Source organism: Lactuca serriola, chromosome 5, assembly GCF_051521515.1.
Source record: "Lactuca serriola cultivar US96UC23 chromosome 5, Lser_US96UC23_V15, whole genome shotgun sequence".
Classification (NCBI taxonomy): domain Eukaryota; kingdom Viridiplantae; phylum Streptophyta; class Magnoliopsida; order Asterales; family Asteraceae; genus Lactuca; species Lactuca serriola.
In genome coordinates, this window is record NC_136412.1 from 328291459 (window position 1) to 328302036 (window position 10578).

The window sequence follows — 10578 nt, forward strand, 5'->3', positions numbered from 1 at the left end:
CAGGGATTCGAGCAGCACTGAGTAATGAAGGTACGTAACTTTTGTTTTTCTGTCAGCTTATGTCATGATTATATTGTTATGGTTCTGCATCAAATTGTGGTATAAGTGTTGTGTTATAGTGTGGCTTGCTTGTGATTATGTTATATGCCATTTGCATACCTCGGATAATTGGTTGGTAGTTAGGGGATGTGCTCTTATGGAGAAGGTTTCGGAGGATGCAGTAACTGTAGCATGGTTGAGAGAGATTGGGTTCGTTTCACTAGTTTGGAGTGGTTGGTGATTGGGATGGATCGGTTAAATTCCTACCTGGCAGGCTTGGGTTCCCTAGTAGATGTTCCAGAATGGTAGTGAAGATCAGGATCTTTTTGAGTGTGAAGCAGCAAGGGGTAAGCAGGATCGAAGTGGGGGAGAACCCTCCGGGTATATATGGATAAGAGTCTCGTAGACTCAGGATGAGCGCGCGGCCTCCGAGAAGAAATGGTAGTAGCACAGTGATGGATGGATTGAGAAGTTCAGAATTGGGAGTTCGAAAACTTTTCCCAGCAGCTAGTTCATGTAATCGAGATGGTTAGAAGCTGGTTGGGAATCCAGGAATGGAGGACCACCTGTCGGACGCATGAGAGTCGGAATGAGGATCCTGAGAACGGGTATCAAGAGATGTTTTTGTATTAGTAGCCAGTGTCTGAGGCGGCATGCAGGTTGCGTAGATTCGGGAGTTGGGAGGTTGGAAACTTCCCAACAATAACTTCTTGTATCCGGACTAATAGACGGTTGGTTTGGGAACCAAGCCGAAGAATTCCTCGACGAAGCGCTAAGTATATCAAGGATATAAGATGTTGAGGTTGATGCAGTATTCGAAGTATAAGGGCTGTTTTGAGAAATCAGGATGAGGAATCACTAGCGGGACTAGGGATAGACAGGATGTCCTCGGGATAGAGTAGTAGTAGTGTTGTAAGTCTGCGGGGGTAGCCGTAGCATTCACTAGCAGTCAGATAGCAGTAGTGGTGTTGTAAGTCTGCAGGGGTAGCCGTAGCATCCACTAGCAGCCAGATAGTATTAGAGAGTTGTAAGTTCGCGAGCGTAGTCATAACCTTTTATCAGATTGGTAGGTAGCATGAGCGCGTGTTAGACGCGGGAAGGCAGCAGTAACCACCAGTTCGGGTGCGATCATACCAGCACTAATGCACCGGATCCCATCAGAACTCCGCAGTTAAGCGTGCTTGGGCGAGAGTAGTACTAGGATGGGTGACCCCCTGGGAAGTCCTCGTGCCGAGCGGCCCAAAGCGGACAATATTGTGATACGTGCCAGAGGGGGATGTTACAAATGGTATCAGAGCAGCCCCTTGACTCCACAGTTGGGTTGGAGTTCAGTGTTTCAGGCAGCTCAGCGTTTCAGCCAGCTCAGTGTTTCAGGCCGTTCAGCGTCTCAGTCGGTTCAGCGTTTCGGGCATTTTAGTGTTTCAGGCATGATTCAGTATTGCAGGCAGTTCAGTGTTTGGAAGGTTTCAGGGTTCTGGGTCAGTATTGTTTTGCGTTGGAATGCGAGTGCTGACGATATAGTTGGTTGATTTGAGATTGGCAAGTCCCTCTCAGCAGGATCAGTTGAGCCTTTTGCCGAGTATAAGTGATCTGTAAGGATAGCTAGACAGGTAGCTTTTCATTCAGGAGGGAAGGCTCGAGTTAGTAGAAGATGAGTAATCAGGTGGGATAAAAGCAAGAAGGTTCCAGTAGCCTCGTTTCAGTATGAGCGGCAGAATGGATAGAATGGTTATAGATAGTTGAAGTATCTTCGGGAGTCGCTGGAAGAGTCTAGGAGTTGCGATAGAGTGTAGTGACCGGTGGGAGTCCGGTAACTCAGATATCGGGAGATTGGTTAGACCAGAATAGTCTCAGTGCATCCGGTAGGCGGATGGGAGGCAGCAGGATTTTCAGTCGGAGGATGTAACGTGGAGGAAATTATGGAAAAGAGAAGGATCCAGTATGTTCCATCGGTAATGATCGATATGGTGAGTGGCTGGAGTGTCGGACAAAAGGGTGTTAGATTTTCCAGACAGAGAGTTGGAGGCAGTTCGCAGGCAGTTGATCATAGCAAACTTCGAGGACGAAGTTTAGTTTAAGTGGGGGAGAGTTGTAACACCCCAAAGTTTGGAAAGCCAAAAAAAGAAAGAAAACCTCAAGTTTAGGGGAGACTCGGCGAGTCCATGGAGGGACTCGGCGAGTCCGAGCGGGATCCGGGTTGTGGTGAAAGCGACCGACTCGGCGAGTCGGCCAAGGAGACTCGACGAGTTGGGTCTGATCGAGGAAAACCCTAAATCCGGGACTTGGAGCCTATTTAAGCATCTCATCCTCTTTCCTAGGGTTCCTTTAGTGCCTCTTTACCCCCAGAACATCAACCCTAGCTGCCATATCCGTTTTTGAGCTAGATCTTGCATTGAAGAAAGCACTATAAGCTTGGAGAAGGAAGAAAAGCCTTGGAAGTGCAAGAAGGGACTGTAGATCCGAGATTGAGAAGACATTTCAGATCAATTGGAGGTAATAAGCTGCTGATTAGACTCCCTTTGCATCTAGATCTATTCTTATGTGTGAGTTTTGGTCATTATTGGTATGTTATGCAACCAATTCGAGTTGGAGGTTCAGATCTGAGGTTGCTACCTCAGATCCATGTTGGTTTTGGTCTTGAATCCCCTAAAGTATCAGCCCTTGGTATGTTGAAGAAGCATGTTTGCCATAAACCCTAGTTTAGTGTGTTTTGAGCTTAGATCTCTCAATCTACACGTAAAGTTTGCCACTTTACGTGGGGAATAGGCCCTAGAAGTATGGATCTATGAGTTGGAAGTTCTGTTTGGCTCGAAAAGCCACTGCATGGATTGAAGACTGGATAGACTCGGCGAGTCCTTCGAGTGGACTCGGCGAGTAGCTTGAAGATGAGGAGGAACTCGACGAGTAGGATGAACAGCTCGTCGAGTCGGTTGAAGTTAGGCATGGACTCGGCGAGTTGGATGAACAACTCGACGAGTTGGTTGAAGATTGTCCTGAACTCGGCGAGTCTGTTCTTGGACTCGGCGAGTCAGATCGCGAAACCCTAAACCCTTTGAGTTGAGACTCGAATCAGTGAGTCGGGTGGTGACTCAGCGAGTTGGACGGGACAGGTCATGGAACTAGTTGGACTCGGCGAGTCATGGACTGACTCGGCGAGTCGAGTCGCGAATAAGAAAGACCCTGAGCTTATGAACTCGGCGAGTCTTTAGGAAGACTCGGCGAGTAAGGTTGACCTGGAAGGTTGACTTTGACCAGAGTTGACTTAGTTGACTGTCAGACTAAGTGTTATATGTATATTGATAGCTTGGAGAGCTAGAGGAGCAGCGGTTCAGGGGATTGTCGAGTAGCAGCCAGAGGTTTATCAGCAGGGCTCAGCAGTTCAGGTGAGTTTCCTTCCAGTAGGAATGGGTCTAAGGCCATAATGCCGGCCCGTTTAGCTAGCAGTAGTTTTCAGATTTTGATCTGATGCAGTAGTTAGTATGTTTGAGGCCTTCGTGGCTCAGACAGGATTTATGTGTTATGTGTTCCGGGCTACGGCCCGAGGTAGTATGCAGTATATGTGAGTTTATGCCAGTTGATATGTTATGATATGCTGTGTTCAGTCAGCTTCGGGCTTCGGTTCGATGGAGGGGCAAGGCCCCAGTCAGTTAGCTTCGGACTTCGGTCCGATGGAGGGGACAAGGTCCCAGACAGTCAGCTTCGGGCTTCGGTCCGATGGAGGGGCAAGGCCCCAGTCAGTTAGCTTCGGACTTCGGTCCGATGGAGGGGACAAGGTCCCAGACAGTCAGCTTCGGGCTTCGGTCCGATGGAGGGGCAAGGCCCCAGTCAGTTAGCTTCGGACTTCGGTCCGATGGAGGGGACAAGGTCCCAGACAGTCAGCTTCGGACTTCGGTCTGATGTAGGGGACAAGGTCCCAGTCAGTCAGCTTCGGACTTCGGTTCGATGGAGGGGGCAAGGCCCCAGTAAGTGCTTGATATGTTATTGTTTGGTATGTGGCAGATTGGGGGAGCTCACTAAGCTTCGTGCTTACGGTTTTCAGTTTTGGTTTCAGGTACTCGGTTTGCGAAAGAGGAGCTCGGGAAGATTGCAGAGCACACACCATAGTCAGTTAGCCTGGGAATGTTTGACTCTGATAATGATATTACGTTTTGAATTTAATACTCAAAGGTTATGTTTGACTTATGATACGTTGTTATAAATCTATTTTTAGTAATGTTTAAAATAAATTTTTAGTCATGATTTTTGGGTCGTTACATTAATTGAATAAAAGAAAGAAGGAAAGAGTTAGATAAGGAATTAGCTTACCAGTCAAGCGATCTTGCAACACCACCTCCACCTCCCACTATCCTCCATCCATATACTAGTGAACACCCCCAGTCAGTAGACCCATCAACATGCTTCAACAGTTTTGGCGATCTTGTTCCCCCTCTCACAACTTCTTTGCTTCATTTTTTTTTCTTAAAACCGATGACATGTACACAATCATACAAAAGGGGAAGTTCAGGGTGTTACATAATGGATAATGTTGGGAACAAGGTTTTTGTACATACGTATGGTGAGACAACAAAGGAGAAAGGAAGAAATAGGTTGATCCCGATATCTGGCTATTAGATCCGACTTTTACATTTTCATCCCATAGGTTCGATCACTTGATAGTATTTACCTCTCAAGCATAGATTTCATATATAATAAGTTTAAGAATTAACTTTTAATCCCTTACCTAGAATATACTTCATGTTAGGTTTCATGTTGTAAAGTCCACTAGACATTTCTAGGTCGGTCAACTAACGAGCAGTGAGTACTCTCCCTAGGCAAGGAGTACTTTGGGAGTACTCAAATTAGGTAAATTATAAGAAATTAATTTTGTAACATCCCCTTCTAGCATGTATCACAATATTGTCTGCTTTGGGCTCCTGGTATGAAAGCTTCCCAATGGGTTATGCGTCCAGAAATTGCTCTTGCTTAGTAACACTTAACTGTAGAGTTCTTATGGGATTTGCTGTCTTCATGGATTTAAAATTCGTTGTAATAGGGAAGGTATCCACACTCCTTATAAGGAATGTTTAGTTCTCCTTTGCAGCCGATGTGATATCAGGTGAAGGTACGAAAACTTCTAAGGTGTCACGCATCCTGGAATTGCTCTAGCCTCGGTCTGCTTAAATATAGAGTTCTTATGAGATTTGTTGCCCCAATGAATTTAAAATGTGTTGTGATAGGGAAGGTATCCACACTCCTTATAAGGACTGCTTAGTACTCATTCCCAGCCGATGTGGGATCATGTGTAGGTGGCCACCCACCTTCCCCCCCCCCCCCCCCCCCCGCTTTTATAAGGTTCGGCGTCCATTTCAAACACATCGACATGTGCCCTAACTCTGATACTGTTTGTAACATGTCTCTCTCTAGAACATATCATAATATTGTCCGCTTTGGGATCCTGGCACGAAAAAGTCCCAGGGGGTCACCCATTCCCGATTTACTCTTACTTAGGCATGCTTGACAATAGAGTTCTTATCGGATCTTCGGCCCTCACAGTTTTAAAATTCTTTCTGACAGGGAATTTGTCCAAACTCCTTATAATGAATGCTTAGTTCTCCTTCCCAACCGATATGGGATCAGGTGTAGATAACCACCCACCTTTGTAACACCCTGATTCTCGATATATTTTTAATTATATTATTTAAAATACCCTAAAGTAATAAAATGATAAAATGATTTTTGGAATTGATTCAGAAAGGTTTTTTTTTTTAGTCTTTGATGTGTAGGGGCGATTTTCGTTATTTTGTGATTGTACATGTAAAGGATTATGGTTTAAGGACCATTTTTTTCCAATTATCAGAAACTTATGCATATGTGTGCACGTGTGTATGCATTTGACGAGAGAACATTTCTTTCTCCATTGAGTTCGTCGATCGTAGTAGCTTCCAAGGAGAAACCCTAGCATTACCTCTCTCTTTTCTCTCATCCCTCTTGCCGATGTCGTTCAAGCCACCAAGGCACCATCTCGATGGAAAATCACCGTAGCTTCCTTCTTTCTCCTTAGTTCATTGGAATTTGAGTGTTGGGAGAAGAAGGAATCATTGATCTAGGGCTGTCTTGGGCTGGAGCTCTCTTTTCAAGGTATTCTACACTTTATTCCTTGCCCCGTCTTCCTTTTCTTAATTGATTTTATGTCCACCATCATTAGGTTGGTAGCAGCCACCATCGCCCACCACTGACATGGTGGTCGTGGGTAGTGTTGTTTCCAGTAATAATTCTTGGTTCCTTAATTGAGTTGGGTGTTGAATTGATGCAAGTTAAAATCCTGTAGGTGTATAACTTATCCTATAACAACATACTTTGGATTCTCACTTTTGTTAATGTACTTTGAGTTTGAGTTTAAAGTTTTGATTACAACTGAGACTCAATGCCATATGGATACTATTAGGATAGCAATTTTTTATTTGTATGGGGTCTTTGAGTGGTGACTTATTGTGTTAAGATGCCAAATTAACCCAATAAGTCAAAGCCGGGAATTAATGTAAAATACTTATTATGACATGTTTTATAATAATTATAGAAAAAACAAAGAGATTTACATTTATTATCCACCAGAGCCCAAAGTTCAGATCTCTAATCTAGAATGTCCCTGATTTTTGCCTTGACCTGATGTTGGCTCTAATTAGGGTGAAAATCATCATTTTCACTAACTGGCCCAAAATTAGTTTCATTAATATACAGTTTTGAAAAATTCGTAATAAATCAAAGAAAAATAAATAGACTGGGTATAATATATACCTTGAAAGATAATGAGTTGAAATATATGAATACAACTCTATATTCTGAAATGAAAGGGTTTAAGAAGGCAAAACAAGTCTTGAACAAACTGTTGTTGTCATGTAAAAAGCTAATAATGACCTTAAGGAGGTATTAGTGGAATCATGGGTTAATAGTTTGTATTAACAGTTTAAAACACTTTATAAAGGAAAGAAGGAGGTACCTTGATTTCATAGAGCTTGGGTGCGTGCTCATTGCGACTTACATGTGACATGATGTAAGTTCCTTACTTCATGACCTTGATGTATTATGTCTTTCTTAGTTCGTGTGTGTGTCATTAGGACATGTGTGACTAGTACGAGATTGTATGGCTTGTTTGATTTTTATGGTATGTTGGGTGATGGTCCTGAAACATAATACTTTTGTATGAATCTAATAGAAACACGTAAGAATGACACAAGTATTTGACAAACAATAACCAATATTATTTATCGGGTTTTTTCATTAAGAACAATGCTCTCACAAAGAGAACGATCACAATCTAAGAACTCACTAAGAACTCTCAGATCTATCTATAAAGAAACTCTAACTCTTAAAATACAATACAAATCATCAGCTCTCAACTAATGAGAGAGGCTAGTATAAATACTAGTCTAAACCTAAGAGATAAGAATTTTGTAGATACACTAGATCTTCTAATTATATCATATCCCTGATTTAATAGGATTGATTTTTCAATGATAAATGCAGATCTGCTATATAAGGAATGGACTAGATCAAATCTTTAGAATGTTTATTCAGTAAGTAAATCTGATCTATTCCAGACTCGTATATCAACATCAGCATGTCATACGCTGATCTGAGCATCAGCGTCAGGGAGTCACGCTGATCAGCTTCAGCTTCAGCTAGAGTGAATAACCATCAGCATGTGTCATCAATGTATCACCTGATTAGTGTATGGATACATCAATCAGTCTTTAGTGAATGGTTGTCTTCGTGCCTTTGGTTCTGATAGTGTCTTTAGTGTCTTTCGGTCATTAGGGGTGATCTTCAGTCTTCGATATATGAACTTCCATCATCATATCTTTAGATTAATTAACTAAACACAATATGACATATCAGCTTGTCTAAGTCATATTATTTACAATTACTTAGACAATACTGACTGTCTATAATGAGCTGATAAACTATAAGTATAATGTATATATTTTGCATCCTTAAATCTATACAAATATGTATCCCGACATTGGGCTAAAAGTCGTAAGGTTGAGCCGGTTGACTGAAGGAAGACGTGTCGAGTCATGGGATTGAAGGCGGTGATGCCAAGTATGTGGACAGAAGGTAGTAATACTGAGTCCTTATGGTATGCTTGTTTATTGATGTGTTCTTCAACTTGCATATGTTGTATGAATGTGTTTGCTGATCTGTGAAGTATGTTTAGATTATTACTTGTTGACATGATAGATGTACCGAATGGTATGAGTAAGATACTTTACCTCTATATTATGTTGTGTTGGAATTCAATAACTTTCGTGCTTACCCTTTCGCTTCTAAACAACTATGTCAGGAGTTGCATGTACAAGTAATGGAAAAGACAAGGTTTGACTGTACAAGTGGTGCGAACATAAGATTTTTATCCTTGTCTTGAAAACTAATTTTTTTTTTTTAATTTCATTGTTAGTTTTTGGTTTGTGAACTTAGATGAAAGTTGTCAGATGATTTATTTATGATTTAACTTAACATATTTTGTTTAAGTAATGAAATTTTGGGATATTATATTGAATAAATAAGTATTTTAAAAGTTTAAATTTATCGAAACATTGGTTAGGTTAAGTAATTATTTCAAAATTGTAATTAAAACCTAATAATGTTTGTTACTCTTATATTTATTTATTTAACTATTAGTTAAATCTCAATATTTCTTTATAAAATCTCTCTTATTTCTTCAATTATCTTTTTACTTTAAAATCTATTTAAATTTATTTAAACCAATTATAAAATCACCTAAATATCCTTAATTCTTTCTTTTTAATAATTGAAATGCTAGTAATTTCTTCTTTTTATATATTTAATCATTCTTACATTTATACCCCCTTTTAAACAATATAAAATAAAACGGGGTGTTACACGGTATTATTAAAAAATTCCGCATAAAATGGATGTTTGATACATATTTATTGTTATAGGGAAACCTAGTTCAACTTAATGATTGCTTTTAACATTCTCATTGATCATATATGTCTATTTTCAATTATATAATAACCCATTATATACAAGCAAAAGGTTGGGTAAACTAAAAATTGTGTAATTTATTACATAACTCAAACTTATGAAATACCTAAATAGAAGTAACCATTGGTATGGTATGAATTACAACACTCTCTCTCTTTGGTGCTTAGATTTACATTGAATCATCATCGTTCTTATATGTCTTGTATCTTCAAACAATGCATCAAACATTCTCATCAAAGAAAACCCTATCGGAGAAAACCCTCTGGGGAAAAACTCCGGTCGAAAGATGAAAGAGTATAGAATGCGGAATAAATGTTAGAACAAGTTATATATTGCGGAATAAAGTTTAACTCAAAGGATCATAAAGCTCAACAATAATAAGGAGGTAGAGCTGTTAGATAGTTATATGATTAGATGCGGAAAGGTAATTGCGAAAATGCAAGGAAATATAAATGACAACAAGTTATATATCAAGTAAACACTAAACTGATTCTTAACAAGGTTTACAAACAAACACAAGTTAGTAGATGCAATCAGTTTAAAGTGATTGAAGTCACAAGGACTTGATCCGAAGGAGAGTTTGATATTTAAATCTTGAATATATGAATATAAGTTCAGAAAGATCTTGAGAGTAAGAAAGAATTCTGATAGTAATTAATGAGAGAAGAGATGTGAGATAATAGGTGTAAGATTTGCATTAAAGCGGAATACTCTATTTATAGAGTTCTGAGAACAAACAGTAGAAATAAACAAAGACTATAATTCAAAAGAAGTGTCCGTGCAAGGCACACTGGACAATACATTGTAAATACATAAGTTAAAACCTAATTCTTTGTTCCAGATGAGGTCGCTGCGGATGACTTCATCTCTTCACGTTGCGGTACTAAAAATATCATTGTGGTAGTGAGTAAGACTTCAGATTGAGGTTCAAGAGGGTCACTTTCATGATTCAACACATATCTAAATCACATGTGATACACATGTAAATCACACGTAATTCACATATGAATTACATGTGATTCACATGTAAATCACATGTGTATCACATATGAATTACATGTGACTCACATGTAAATCACATGTGATACACATGTAAATCACATGTGATACACATGTAAATCACATGTGATACACATGTAAATCACATGTATCTTACATATGAATTGCATGTGATTCACATGTAAATCACATATGAATTACATGTGATTCACATGTAATTTACATATGAATCACATGTAATTCATATATACGTGTAATTCATATATGAATTAGGTGGAATTGGTACGGTACCGATTTTTTTTCTTCAAACCGCGTACCGTACCAACTATAGTTGGTAGGAGAATTTAACTGCCAGTACCGTACCAACTATACTTGGTACCAGTTTATTTGGCTACCAAAAAATTTGGTTGGTACATATTGGTACTGGTATATACCAAATGCTTTAACTAATTTTTATATTTGAAGAGTTTAACACATGATTAACTATATTAGGCTTCACATTGTAATCATCATCCAACCGAACAGTTAGAAAATTTTCCATAATCGAAAACAAAT

The 10578-nt window shown here is 39.7% G+C and overlaps 1 non-coding gene across 1 annotated transcript; it reads left to right on the forward strand.

Moving 5' to 3' along the window:
• The first annotated feature begins 1159 nt into the window (after nt 1-1159).
• Nucleotides 1160-1280, forward strand: LOC145055791 (5S ribosomal RNA). The gene has a single exon (XR_013685349.1). It is a non-coding gene; the product is annotated as a 5S ribosomal RNA (ribosomal RNA).
• Nucleotides 1281-10578: the final 9298 nt, after the last annotated feature.